This window comes from Hyaena hyaena, unplaced genomic scaffold, assembly GCF_003009895.1.
Source record: "Hyaena hyaena isolate Hyena2069 unplaced genomic scaffold, ASM300989v1 scaffold_154, whole genome shotgun sequence".
NCBI classification, from domain to species: Eukaryota; Metazoa; Chordata; class Mammalia; order Carnivora; family Hyaenidae; genus Hyaena; species Hyaena hyaena.
Genome location: NW_024080786.1, coordinates 3,041,907 through 3,055,653, shown reverse-complemented (window position 1 = coordinate 3,055,653; position 13,747 = coordinate 3,041,907).

Sequence of the window (13,747 nt, the reverse complement as noted above, 5' to 3'; positions counted from 1 at the left end):
CTCTCTCTCTCTCTCTCTCAAAATAAATAAAGATTAAAAAATTATAGTAAAAAGTTTAAGACATTTTTGGTTTTGCCACTTCAAACCTTGATACTTTTAACACTGTCTCAAATATAATGGTAACTGACAGAAATGAGGAATCTTTCCATATTTTTGCCCCTGGGCTATAGTACAAAGTTGGTAGTTTGCTTTAATGTGTATGTTCAGAAAAGCGTGGTTGGTTCAAGAGGTAGTCCCTCACAGCTGCCTTCTCAACCACTGTCTCCCATGGGGAATGTAATCACACTGAACAGCAGATACATATAATGGTTCAGAAACTTGTTTTGTGTAACACAAGCTTTCTTAAAATGGAGGCCACCAAACGGCACTATAGACTTAAGTCAGTGCTCTTGACTCACAAAGTACATTTGTCAGAGAAATCTGCTCCCATTAATTTGGCCCTGGGTTAGGTAAGGCTACTCATCGGTTCTGTGTCCGTGGTTCACATTGACTTCGTACCAAGTCCTCTTAAAGGAGCAATTCAGTTGAAAGAAATAGGCTTTATTAGAATATAGTCACCCTGTGCTTTTCCTAAAAGGAACAGATAGGGTTGACTTTCAAGTAAGCACTTTGTTTTCTTTCTGAGAAAAAATCTGTTTATCCTGGTTGACTTAAACATAAAACATTTTACTGAGTTCCTCAGAAAGATCCAGGTAGCAGAAATATTTAACACTGTGCGTGCCTTCAAGAGGTTTCAAACAAGTTTTAGAAGGCCACAGAATGATCTATATATACCTTGCTGTGTAACTCACCTCTACCCTTTACAAGTGTAGAAGCGAGCTCCGCGGTGCTGTGGTCACGCTGCAGCCTTCTAACAGGACTGTGTGGGCGTTCAGGGTTAAGTGTGAACAGCACTGTGAGGCTCTTAAGGCACCCAATGAATCAATCCCATTTCAATTTTAGACCAAAAGCAGCATATTCTACATGCAGCTGAAGGCCATACCTTCAGTGTGTGTGCAGGGGACAGATATGCACCAGGGTAACCCATAGGCACGTATTAGGATTTGAGGTCTACCTGGAGCACAGGCAATAGCTGATCACAGTAAACATTAAGCAGATGTTTAGATAAACTGCCGAGTCTTCAGCCAAGGTCACGGTTTGCTGGGTCTTTAAACAAGCACAGGTGGTATGTTTTTGAAGACACGAATGTGTATTTCATCCCGGCATTTGACATCCCTAAATTTGACATGCAGATTCAAATTATAGCTACCTCCTCTGTGAGCATTCCTGGATCGCTGGGTGACACACCTTGAAATAAAGAAACAGTTCCTCATTGGTTGAGGAGGAGCTTAGACTCAAGAATTACCAGAATCTGTTAATACATATCTTTCTGTGACTAATGGGAGGTTTCTTACATCATGATCTTTTATGATGGAAAGTTTCTATTCATTTCCACCAGGGGAGCGAAGGCGGAACCAATAAACCTCTCTGTGGTCACCCACAGATTAGGCAGAACCGTATATACTCTGCTCTGGGATGTAAGATCCATTTCTTCTCAGGTTTTTATATATAGTTTTCAAGAAATTACTGGGAAATCAATTCCCTTCTCATCTTCTGTTAGTTTTCAATGCCAGTGAGTTATACCAGCTGGCCAGAGGAAGTCATTCTTCACTGAACTGATATTTAAAATGTTTCCAAGTGGAAGAACGGATGTTTATCAAAATGTTTCTGGTTACTTGATGAGCTCAAATGGAATGCCTCTGAATAAATTAGGTTCAGGGTTCCAATATTATTCATTTTCAACAAAATATTTTAGAGTTTACAGCCCCAAAGCTGATTAGATATTATCGGTAACTCCATTTAAAGCACAAAAAAAAGGGTGCCTGGGTGGCTCAGTCGATTGAGCATCTGACTCTCAATTTCGGTTCAGGTCATGATCCCAGGGTCGTGTCATTGAGCCCTGTGCTGAGCTCTGTGCTAAGTATGGACCCTGCTTGGAATTCTCTACCCTTCTGCCCTTCTCCCCTCCTTGCACTGTCTCTAAAATTTAAAAAAAAAATGGGGGTTCCTGGGTGGCTCAGTCGGTTAAATGTCCAACTCGGTTTTGGCTTAGGTCATGATCTCATGGTTCATGGGTTTGAGCCCCACATCAGGCTCCACGTTATCAGCATGGATTCTTTTTCTCTCTCCTCCACCCCCTTCCCCCTGCCCCCGCTCACTTTTCCTGTCTCTCTCTCAAAATAATTTAATTTAAAAAACAAAAGGTTTTATTTTTTAATGCACACTGGAAAAGTAGGATGCCCAAAACTCTTCTCCTAACTGTATCTTTCACCCACTGGGGACTAACTTCTTATAAAACTCTTTCAACGTCTTTATAACTTGATTTACCTACAACCGTGTGGCATTCCCATTTATGTATTGGTGTTAAGTCAATGGCACTTCCTGGCATGAGCTGAAGTAATAGTAATCTCAGTGATCACACATCACAGTTCCACCGAACATCTGAGTGGTTCTGGCCCTCGATAGGCATGCCCTGGGGTGGAACTTAGGAGAAGGCTCAGAAGACGACAGCATTGCAGAGATCTGTCAGCTTCCATCATTTTTAGATATCTGGTTCTTACTTGCACACTCTCCCCCAAGTGCAGCCCAGCCCTGTGTGTGCAACTCCTCATCCCATCCCATTTCCTGCCTGCTCTGGGACGGGCACTGTGCTAGGCCTGGGAACAAGATCAGTGCCTGTTCTCAAGGAACTTAGTGGGTCAGCGTGGCCTAGTCACAGTTGGATTTTGTTCTTTTTCTCACTGAGTATCTTATTTCCTATGGGCCTCAGCACTAGCTGTCAGCAGAAAGCCAAAACAAGACAGTATGTATATATTTGCCTTGCTTGGAGGGGGGAGGGGGAGGTGAGTTCACAAGCCACACTCTTACAATCCCATGGATACTTTCACGTTGACTGTAAACATTCATTTGACGAATAGGAAAATGACCTCACAAATGCCCAGTATGAGTTTCTTGGAAGCATCAAGAGCATAAGGTCTTAGCTGCCTCCCTGCGGGCAGGTGTGTGATCTGGAACAGGACGACGGAGCACGAAGGAGCCCCATGTCCTCCACCATGGTCCACTAGCCCCTGACGCCCTGCATCACTTGCTTCTAGGCAGTGGTGTGAGCAGTCCTTTGTGGCCACGTGTGTGCATTTGGGCCAGTTCTGTGCACAGTTGGCACTCATTCTGGAACAAGAGACGGTCTCAACCTGACAGCTCAGAGTCTCACCATTTATCTAAACCAGACAGACAGAGGCGCCGGGGTGGCTCAGTCTGTTAAGGGTCTGACTTTTGCTCAGGTCATGATCTCACTGTTTGTGAGTTCGAGCCCCACGTCGAGCTCTGTGCTAACAGCTCAGAGCCTGGAGCCTGCTTTGGATTCTGTGTCTCCCTCTCTGCCCCTCCCCTGCTCGGGCGCTGTCTCTCTCAAAATTAAGTACATATTAAAAAATTTTTTAAAAAAACATTTAAAACAGATGGACAATCTTCATATTTACCAAATAATGAAGGAAAAAAACCCAAAATTGTTGTTTTCCCTTGGTCTGTACAGTCTAGGAATTACAGCATAACTAACACACCAAATCCTATTTAAGACCAACTCACAATTTTATGAATAAAGGTTATATTAATACTTTTATTCTGGTTTCATTTGTTTCAACACATCCTTCTACCTTATTGAAGTCATTAGAGCCTCTTAGCAAATGCTTAAAAATTTTTTAAAAATTTTTTAAATATTTATTTTTTTTTTAATTTTTTTTTTTTTACATTTTATTTATTTCTAGGAGAGAGAGAGACAGCGTGAGCAGGAGAGGGTCAGAGAGAGAGGGAGCCACAGACTGAAACAGGCTCCAGGCTCTGAGCTGGCAGCCAGCACAGAGCCCGATGTGGGGCCCGAACCCACGAACCGCGAGATCATGACCTAAGCGAAAGTAAAGTCGGAAGCTTAACCGACTAAGCCACCCAGGCGCCCCTAAATATTTATTTTTGAAAGAGAGATTGACAGTGTGAGCAGGGAAGGGGCAGAGAGAGAGAGGGAGACACAGAATCTGAAGCAGGCTCCAAGCTGTCAGCACAGAGCCCAACATGAGGCTCGAAAAAACCATGAAATCATGACGTAAGCTGAAGTTGGATGCTCAATTGAGCCACCCAGGCTCCCCTTAAAAATTGTTAAAGTAAAATTATTTCACTAATCCTGCATCTCACACAAGGATCTCACATCAACTGATATTTCACATTCTTGGAACCAAAACTCAGGGGTGCCTGACTGCTAAGTTGGTAAAGCATGTGACTCTTAAACTCAGGGTCACGAGTTCAAGCCTCATGTTGGGTGTGGAACCTACTTAAAATAAAAAATATTGTTTTTAATCAAGGAAAAGCTAAGCTAAAACTTATGATTCACTCATCACGACATAGTGTAAGGAAACCCTGATTTATGAGTCACATTGTTTCTCCACTGAAGAGATATTTTAATAATCTTTCAATTGTAACATATTTCACAATATGTGTGTTTTCCTTTTTTTGTTTATTCCCCTGGACAGCACGAAGCAACACAAGAAGTATGAAGTGCCATGTTGCTGACCTGGTTTGCAGAGCTCTCCTGAACACTGGGAGGGGCTGGGGGGCTCACTGCTGTTCAGACACAGACACAATTATTATTGAAGGTAATGGCAAGTGAAGCTACAAATCCTGAAGCTGTTTCTCCCAGTTCTGAAACAACTAAGTAGCTGCCCGTGTTCCTGAGGGAACACAAAAAGCAGAGGAGGGAGTGTTTAGAGATTAAAATGACTCACTGAAGGAAACTGGGAAAAAAGGCCCTGCTAGGGGGTGCCTGGGCGAAGCGGCCGAGTCTTGATTCCAGCTCAGGTCATGATCTCATGTGTTCGAACCAGGAGATCAGGCTCTGCGCTGACAGGGTGGAGCCTACTTGGGATTCTCTCTCTCTCTCTCTCTCTCTCTCTCTCTCTCTCTCTCTCTGCCCCTCCCCCCACTCATGCGCTTGCTCATGCTCTCTCTCTCTCTCTCTCAAAATAAAAACAGTAAAAAAATAAAAAAGGACCTTCTAGAGGTAGAGTGTTGTAAACTGGGAATGTTTTAAAAACAAAATATCTTACGGTTTTCATTGTGTCCATCTTCCACCAGTGAGTTTCCTTTGTCTATAGGCATGACTTGGGCACAAGCCAAGCCTTGTCCATACACACACACACACACAAAATTATGGCCTGAGCTGATTATGTGGATGCCTTTTCCTAGGAGTACACATTTTCCTAAGACAGTTTTTATTTTTACCAAAGAAAATTCATAATATTGAGGAATAATTTACTGTTGCTTTTTAAAAACTATATCCAAACTATGTGAGAAAGGAGATGATTTAGGTACATGGAGGTTCAGTTCAAGCACAGCATCTCTCTGTGAATCCCAGATTCTCGGAACACTGTGACATCAAAGTATGGCGGAAGGGGGAGTAAAAATGCAGAGCTTTGGAATACATTCAAACTTAAGTAGTTATCATCTTAAAATAGGCTGTTAAAAATATAAGTTGTTTTATGTAAGCCTCCGGGTATCGGCCAAGCAGAAACCTATAGTAGACACACAAGAGGTAAAGATTGAGGAACGTAAGCACACTACGAAGAAAGTCATCAAATCATAAAGAGAGCAAAAGAAAGGAAGGGAGAAATTACAAAACAGTCAGAAAACAATGAACAGAATGGCAGTAAGAACATACTCTCAGTAACTACTTTAGGAGCACCTGGGTGACTTGGTTAAGTGTCTGATTCCTGATTTTGGCTCAGGCTCAGGTCATGATCGCAGGTCCTTGAGTTTGAGCCCCACACTAGCAGTGCAGAACTTACTTGGGATTCTCTCTCTCTCTGTCTCTCTCTCTCTGTCCCTCCCCCACTTGTACACAAGCACGCGTGTGCTCTCTCTAAATAAACAAATTTTAAAAATAATAATTCATTTCAATTTAAATGGACTAAATGCTCCAATCAAAAGACACAGAGTGGCTGAATGAATAATAAAAAACAAGACTCATCTCTATGCAACTTCTAAGAGACTGCCCTCAGATGTAAGGACACACACAGACTGAAAATGAAGGGATGGAAAAAGATAGTCTATGCAGATGAAGCACAAAGAAAGCTGGAGTAGCTATACTTACATGAAACAAAATAGACTTTAAAGCAGACTGTGATAAGAGGCAAAGAAGGACATTACAACATGATAAAGGGATTAATCCAACAAAAGAATATAACATTTGTAAATATTTATGCACCAACAAAGAAAACACCTAAATGTATAAAGCAAATAATAACAAAGCTAAAGGAAGAAATAGCAATACAATAATAGAAGGGGACTTAATACCCCACTTTCACCAACGGATACATCATCAAGACCAAAACTCAACAAGAAAACATTGGCCCTAAATGACGTATAACCAGAAGGACTTAACAGATAGATAAGACATTCCACCCAAAAGCAACTGAATACACATTCTTCTCAACCACATATGGAACCATCTCCAGGCAAGATTATACGTGAGGCCACAAAACAACTCTTAATAAACTTAAGAAGACTGAAATCGTATCACGCATCTTTTCTGACCACAAAGGTATGAAACTAGAAATGAATAATAAGAAAACTAGAAAATTCACAAATATGGAGAGATTAAGTAGCACGCTATTGAACAACCAACAGATCAACAAAGAAATCAAAAGAAAAAAAGTCAAAAAATACCTGAGAACAAAAACGGAGATACAACTTACTAAAATCTACGGGATGCAGCAAGATTCTAAGAAGAGACACTATGGATGAGGCCCAGGAGCCGGCATTACATGCGGCTGTAAAGGCAGGTAGGGCTCCGGGCCCTCAGCCCAGTGCCAGCCTGCGGCTCTAACCCTACCTTGCTTTACCCAGTGAGACAGTGTTCAAACTTTAGGATCGTTCAGAATCACCTGGAGAACTCGATAAAAGCCCTACCTACCGTTTCTGAATTAAGAGGCCTGGGAAGGGCTCCAATAAGCTCCCGGGGGATGCCATTGTGGCTGGTCCAGGGATCACACTTTGGGAACCACTGGCTCAGGGTTTCTCGGCCGTGGCTGTCCACCAGACGCACCTGAGGCCCCACCGCAAGCCACTTAAAGCAAATGCTCTGTGGCCAAGGCCAGGGCAGGCAGCTCCCCAGCTGATTCTAACGCATCCCGTGGTGCTGAATGAATTCAGCTTCATTTTCTGTGAGTGCAATAAAACGTAGCCAGGACCTGTTTTAATCCTTATGGTAAGACACGCAGACACAGAAATGATGGTCAGGAAGGAGAAAAGTTACACTCACAGATCTCTAGAAACAGGAGGCGTCACGCCGCGCAGGGCCACCTGGGGACAGACCAGGATCAGGCAGAAGGCAAGAAGGAAGAAGGCAGAGCATGGCCCAGAAACATTATTGGGGTTCCCTCAGGAAGGAGTGGGCCGGACAGGGTAGGTTCCCTGGGTCAGTTTAGGATTGGATAGTTTGAATAATTTCGGCAGACTCTGGACTATGGGGGGCGGGGTCCCTAGTTGTTCAGTACGTGGCCCTGGGCTGACATCAGCAGAGGAATTTCGACTTGGCCTGTGAGAGTTTGATAAAGGAGGCTGTTGGGAATGTGGGCTCTGGGTTGGTTGGTTTGTGTATCCCAGGTGCACCAGCAGGGGTGTCCTTTGCCCTGTGAACTAGCTATCCCTGAGAGGAGCGGTATCAGGGCCCCCAAAACCAGAACACCAAGAGTGCAGAAAATAAGAAAATACAGTTAATGGTTGGCTACCTCTGCTTCCCTCCAGAGTCTCACCTCCTACTTGATGATCCAAGTCTAAGGACTGGGTCCTCAACACTTCCTTTCACTGCCCAAATTTTATTCTGGATTGCATAGCTTAACCTAAATTACATGTTAAGTCAAAAAAAGAAATGAGTTCGAGCACGAACCATGTTTAATCACTTCAAGGATTTTGATTTCTCAGACTGCACATGGTGAGACGAGCGTCGCACAAAAGGAAAGAAACGTAAATTGCCCTGAGGACACGGACAATGCGCAGCAGCCTCACCCAGGAGAAGACCTGTCAACATGGCTCAGCTGTCTGTTCCAGGAGACCTTTGTCCTGGGAAGCTGGGGTCACTTGCTTCAGAGGTTCCTGCGCATCAGTTTCCCCAAAACAAAGGACTGCTCCCCTGGACAAACAGCTTGCTTATCAAACCACAGTTTGCCCATTAAGACCCCTGATGAGATCCTTGCTGTGTTCACCGGTCTTACACTGTCACATCCCCCACCATGAAAGATAGGTCTTTTTTTTTTTTTTTTAAGTTTATTCATTTACTGTGTGTGTGTGTGTGTGTGTGTGAGAGAGAGAGAGAGAGAGAGAGAGAGAGAACACACAATGGGGGAGGGTCAGAGAGAGAGGGAGATACAAACTCCCAAGCAGGCTCCACACTGTCAAACCAGAGCCTGATGCAGGGCTCAAACTAACAAACTCTGAGATCATGACCTGAGCTGAGATCAAGAGTTGGATGCTCAACCGACTGAGCTATGCAGGCACCTCAAAAGACACATCTTTTTTTTTTTTTTTTTTTTTAAGTTTACTTCTTTGGGTGGGGAGGGGCAGAGAGAGAAGGAGAGAGAATCCCAAGCAGGCTCTGCGCTGTCAGCACAAAGCCCCATGTGGGGCTTGAACCCACAAACCACGAGATCACGACCTGAGCCAAAGCCAAGAGTCAGATGCTTAACCCACTGAGCCACCTAGGCGCACTGAAAGACACATCTTAACCACTGAGCCCGGACCGCCTCAGACCCTACAAAATCCTGCTCTGACTCCCCAGTCTGAGAGCCTGCTACTGTCTTGAGTTCTAATTAACTTTAGGATTTAGTTTTAGGAACAAGGACGCTCCCCTGTCTTGGAGTCCCAGAGCCACTCCAGCAGGTGCATGCCGCCCAGCATGAGCCTCAGTGACTGCGTGCCAGGTAGCAATCCATGTTCCTGGTGGTGCCACAAAGCGACCAGAGGAAATCCTCATCTGGACACTTCACAGCCTTCTCAGAGGTGGGAGGAGACATCGGTCGGGGAGCCCAGCTTCCCTGCTGCTTCCTCTCTTGGAACACCTGGCAGCTTTTTCCCAGATCTGGGAGAAGAGACTAATAAATTATCAGAGAATTCCAGGATCCAACACATTGTCTGTGAAACAGGTGGCCAAACAAAGAGGGTGCTTGGCCTCACAAAATCAAGGTCATTCAAATTACCAGTGAACACTTTGCCAGCACATTCTTTGACATGTCCTCATTAAAAATGAATCACCATTAATATTAATTATAGTGATTAAGGGGAAATCTCTGAAGATAGGCTTGAATGCTTATAGCTCTAGCTGGGTAGGATGAGAGAACACAGAGCTACTAAAGAGAAGAAGTTATATCATCTTATTTGAAAAAGAAACTGACTGGGTGGCTCAGTCAGTTAAGCATCCGACTTCAGCTCAGGTCATGATTTCACAGTTTGTGAGTTCAAGCCCTCACATCGGGCTCTGCGCTGGCGGTGTGGAGCCTGGAGCCTGCTTGGGATTCCCTCTCTCTCTCTCTCTCTCTCCCACTCTCCCACTTGTGCATGTGTTTGCTCACACACGTGCATGTTCTCTCTCTCTCTCTCTCTCTCAAAATAAACTTAAAGAAAGGGAAAAATGAAACAGACATTCCCTAAAAATGCTTGGGCTAGAGCCTGGGCTCTTGGGGACACTGCTTCTCTCCCCACCCCTCACCCCCTCACATATTATATTATCTGTATCCCGCGTAGCTTCTCAGATCATAGGGCGGTCTTGTCTGCAGAGGGAAGTCCGAGGTTTTCATCCCACAAAGTCCATCCCACTCCAGATCTACTGACGTGAATTTGGATAATCCCAGTTTTTCTTTCTTGCCTACAGCCCCACAAACCACTATTTTTTCTTCTTTTTCCAATTTTATGATGGGGGTGGGGGGCAAAGAGTTCAGTGGGAGATCATTCTGGGGGGCAGCTGGGATTCCTCACAAGAAATGAATGCCAAAGGGCCCTGCATTGCTCTCCAGTTGGGTGTTGAGCAGCCGGGGCACCGCCCAGCCAAGGACTGGCCCAGGCTGGCGTTAGCCTAAGATGCAGAGAAACTCAGCCAGTTAGGAAGCACCCCCCACCCCCGCACATTGGAAACCGGCTCAAAGGCAAGGCAAAGTAGTGAAGGATCATCATGCGATTCACTAACAACATGGAGCGCTGCTGTGTTTCATGTGTGTTTTTCTTGTACCAAAAGCCTGGCCCACTCAAATGTGATCCAAAGCACAAACACACTAAATCAGTTTTCACAGTGCCCACAGCTTTCTGCAGTGTTGAGGGGGAAAAAAAAAGACTTCAGGCCTGGAATTTAAAAACAAAACCTGCTGATTATACAAACTGTATTACAGGAGAGAGAAGGGAATGTGGTCAGCCAGTGGCTGAGGGCCTTGAAACATAAAAATTGCAGGCTTTCTTTTCTACCCAAACCCCCTGCAAGGCTTTTCTTGTGGGTAGAGGGGAGGGTGACTGAAGGGGAAGAGAGAGCTTCAGCCTCTCCTGGAGGATGCAGAGCCTGGCTTTATCGCAGGTCGGCCATTCCAAAAATGCTACATGAAAATGGCACTGAGAAGATACATCGAAAGAAGTACTTGTTCTGAACGAGCAAAGGAAGACGGTGGAAATGTTCAAGGGAATAAAGCGTCAAGGATCTAGTGTCATCTCAGGACCTGCAGTTTCTGTAATCAACGGCCGATTTTCTGGTCAGAAGCACGTAACTGTTTTGAATTCCATCCACTCACCCCAGTGCTCTGAACCCCTGAGGAGGCCACAGGGTGATGGCAGGTCCCCGGGATCCTTGCTGCCCCAGGTTAGATGGGTCTCTGGGAATGTCCCTTACAGATGAGGACAGAGCCCTCTGCCAGCAATCCTGGAGCCATGCAAACTACCGCCGTGGGTGGTATCATCTGGGCCCCATGTGTTTCCCGAGCGGTTGAAGAGCTGAGGCTTACAAACGGGTTGGGTGACCTGGCAGAGATGCGTGGTCACAGTGGAATCTAGTTGCCATGGGGATAGGAGGTTTTCTGCGCAAGCTGTTCGAGAGGAAATTTTCCATTGCGTATATGCAAACATTTTGCAGCATCTCTCGTTTTTAAATTCACTTTCTTTTTCAAACAGCATCCAGGGTGGGCTCACACATTCCAAAAAGAATTAGGAAAGGTAATTTTCCAGGGGACAGGTCCCTGGAGGGTACGGGGGCTCAGCCTTTGTTTAGGCAGGAGTGTAGGAAGGAGAGCGTGGGGCTCATTTTCAGGAAGCAGCAATTCTGCCCAGTTATTTGGGCCCAAGAGTGGGAAGAGCTCTAGAGACAGGCCAAGGACAGCCCTTTCATCTCTTGCAATCTTCGCTGAGGAAGTTTTACCTTGTTTTCTAACTTCCCTGCTGTTCAGTAAATGACTCCATAGCCCTCCTTCTCTCCTCTAGCTCAACATCAGGAACACTTTTTTTGAGCCAGTCTTAGCCGATTCGGCCTCCTAAAGCAAAGTACTACAGACTGGGTGGCTTACACAATTAATTTCTCACACTTCCAGGGGTGGGGCATCCAGGATGAAGGTGCCAGCAGATCTGGTAAGCACCTGCTTCCAGGTTTATAGACGACCGTCTTCTTCTAGGCTTACAGGGAAGAGAGAAGCAGCACACTCTCTGGTCTCATCTTATTAGAGCACCAATCCCATTCAGAAAGGCTCCATTTCCATGGCCTAATTATCTCCCTCAGGCCCTACCTCCCAAAACCATTACAGACACGGTTCAGATTTCAACATCTGAATCTGGGAGCACACATTCATGCCATAACAGCCCCTGTGAACTTCTCTCTGATAAAATACCCAGAGAAAATGTATCGTTCTAACCATCTCAGGTGTACAGTTCAGTGGTGCCAAGTCCTTTCACAAGACCAGCATCCATCGCACCGTCTCATCAGGCCAAACAAGAACTGTGTCCTGTTAAACAGCGGCCTCCCAACCCCACCCCCCTCCCACCCCCATCCCAGGCAACCGTCATTCTACTTTCTGTCTCTAGGAATTTGCCAGTGCCAGGTACTTCAGAGAAATGGAATCATTTGATACTTGTCATCTTGTGACTGGCTTATCTCATTTAGTGTAGTACCCTCGAGGTTCATGCATATGGTAGCACGTACCAATACCTCATTCCTTTTTATGACTGAGGAGTATTTCTTTTATGAATGTGCCACATTTTATGTACCTACTTATCTGCTGATGGACACCTGGGGTGCTACAACCATCTGAGTACTGTGAACAATGGTGCCGTGAACATGTATGTATCCATTTGGGTCCCTATTTTCAGTTGCATGGGCACATACCCAGAAGTGGAATTGTGGGACCACATGGCAACTCTATATTTAACTTTTTGCTATTTGCCACAGCGAGCCTTTGCGGACTTAGGATCAGTGGGTTTCCTGGGGCAGGCAAGGATGGGTTCCCAAGGGAGTATGGCAAGGAGCATCACGGTCTTTGTTTTTTAATTCTCTCACATTCACTCACCTCTTTTCCTCCAAGGGCTTCTGCAGGTCTTCTTAGTTCAGTTCTCTTCTATTGACTGTTTAGACTTGAATGTGTCTGAGGGCAGCAGATGGATGATCTGCTGGTTGGTTGATGATAGACTAGCAACTCTGGGGGACTCGTTTCAGCTACCCTGTCAATGGCACACTACTTGGCTTCTACTATTCACCCACGGGGACCTGGGCAGCTGGCCCGGCTGGCAGGCCTTTTCGCTTCTTTGACACCCCATGATCTCCTGCCACCTTTCACAACATCCTTTCCTTCATCTCAACACCCTCTCCGACTCCCCATGCCGCGTCTGTCTCCACCCACCTTCACGCAGCCCCTTCTCCTATGGACTTTCCTGGCGCTGGCAGTCTCTTAGCCTGGTCTAGCATGGTCACTGTCATTTCCAATGATTTGTCCTCTCAGGGGACAGCACATTTCCCACCGTGACTCTCACCAATATCTGCTATAAGACTAAGCTCCTAGAACTTGGTAAATAAGAGCATACTGATTTATGACCCTGGTCAGAGACTTAAAGATGATGCTTCAGGTCCCTGCAATCAAGGAAGCCTACGTGTAACAGGAGAGGCTATTTCTAGACAGGGAGGCTAGAAGATCTGTTTGCTACATTTTGGTTTTTGTCTTGTTAACACTTCTGTTGTGAAACATAACATACTCAAAGAAGCATATGAAATCTAAGTGAATAGTTTAATAAGTATATAAAGCCAACATCCTTGTCAGCGCCACCCAAGAACACCGAATGCCCCAAGAGCCCCTTGTAATCTGGAACCCAGGCCAGTTCTGACCTGTCCCTGTCCCTGGGGCAACCCCATCCCAAACTGTATAAAAATTGTTTTCTTGATTTTTTTTCATATTTTTACCATTTGTATACACATCCCTAAAAAACACGATATTTCTTGTTTTTAATTTTGTGCAAGTAATACCGCACATACTCTTTTAGGATTTGCTTCGCTCAGCTTCGCGTTTTGGAGCCATGCCCGTGTCCTTGTACCAAGCTGGAGTCGGTTCAGCTGGACAGGCTGTAACATTCCATTGTACAATTTATTTAGACCATGTACGCTATAAGTGTTGATGGACAGTGTGCTGTGTCCAGTTTGGGGTGATTAGAAGAATGC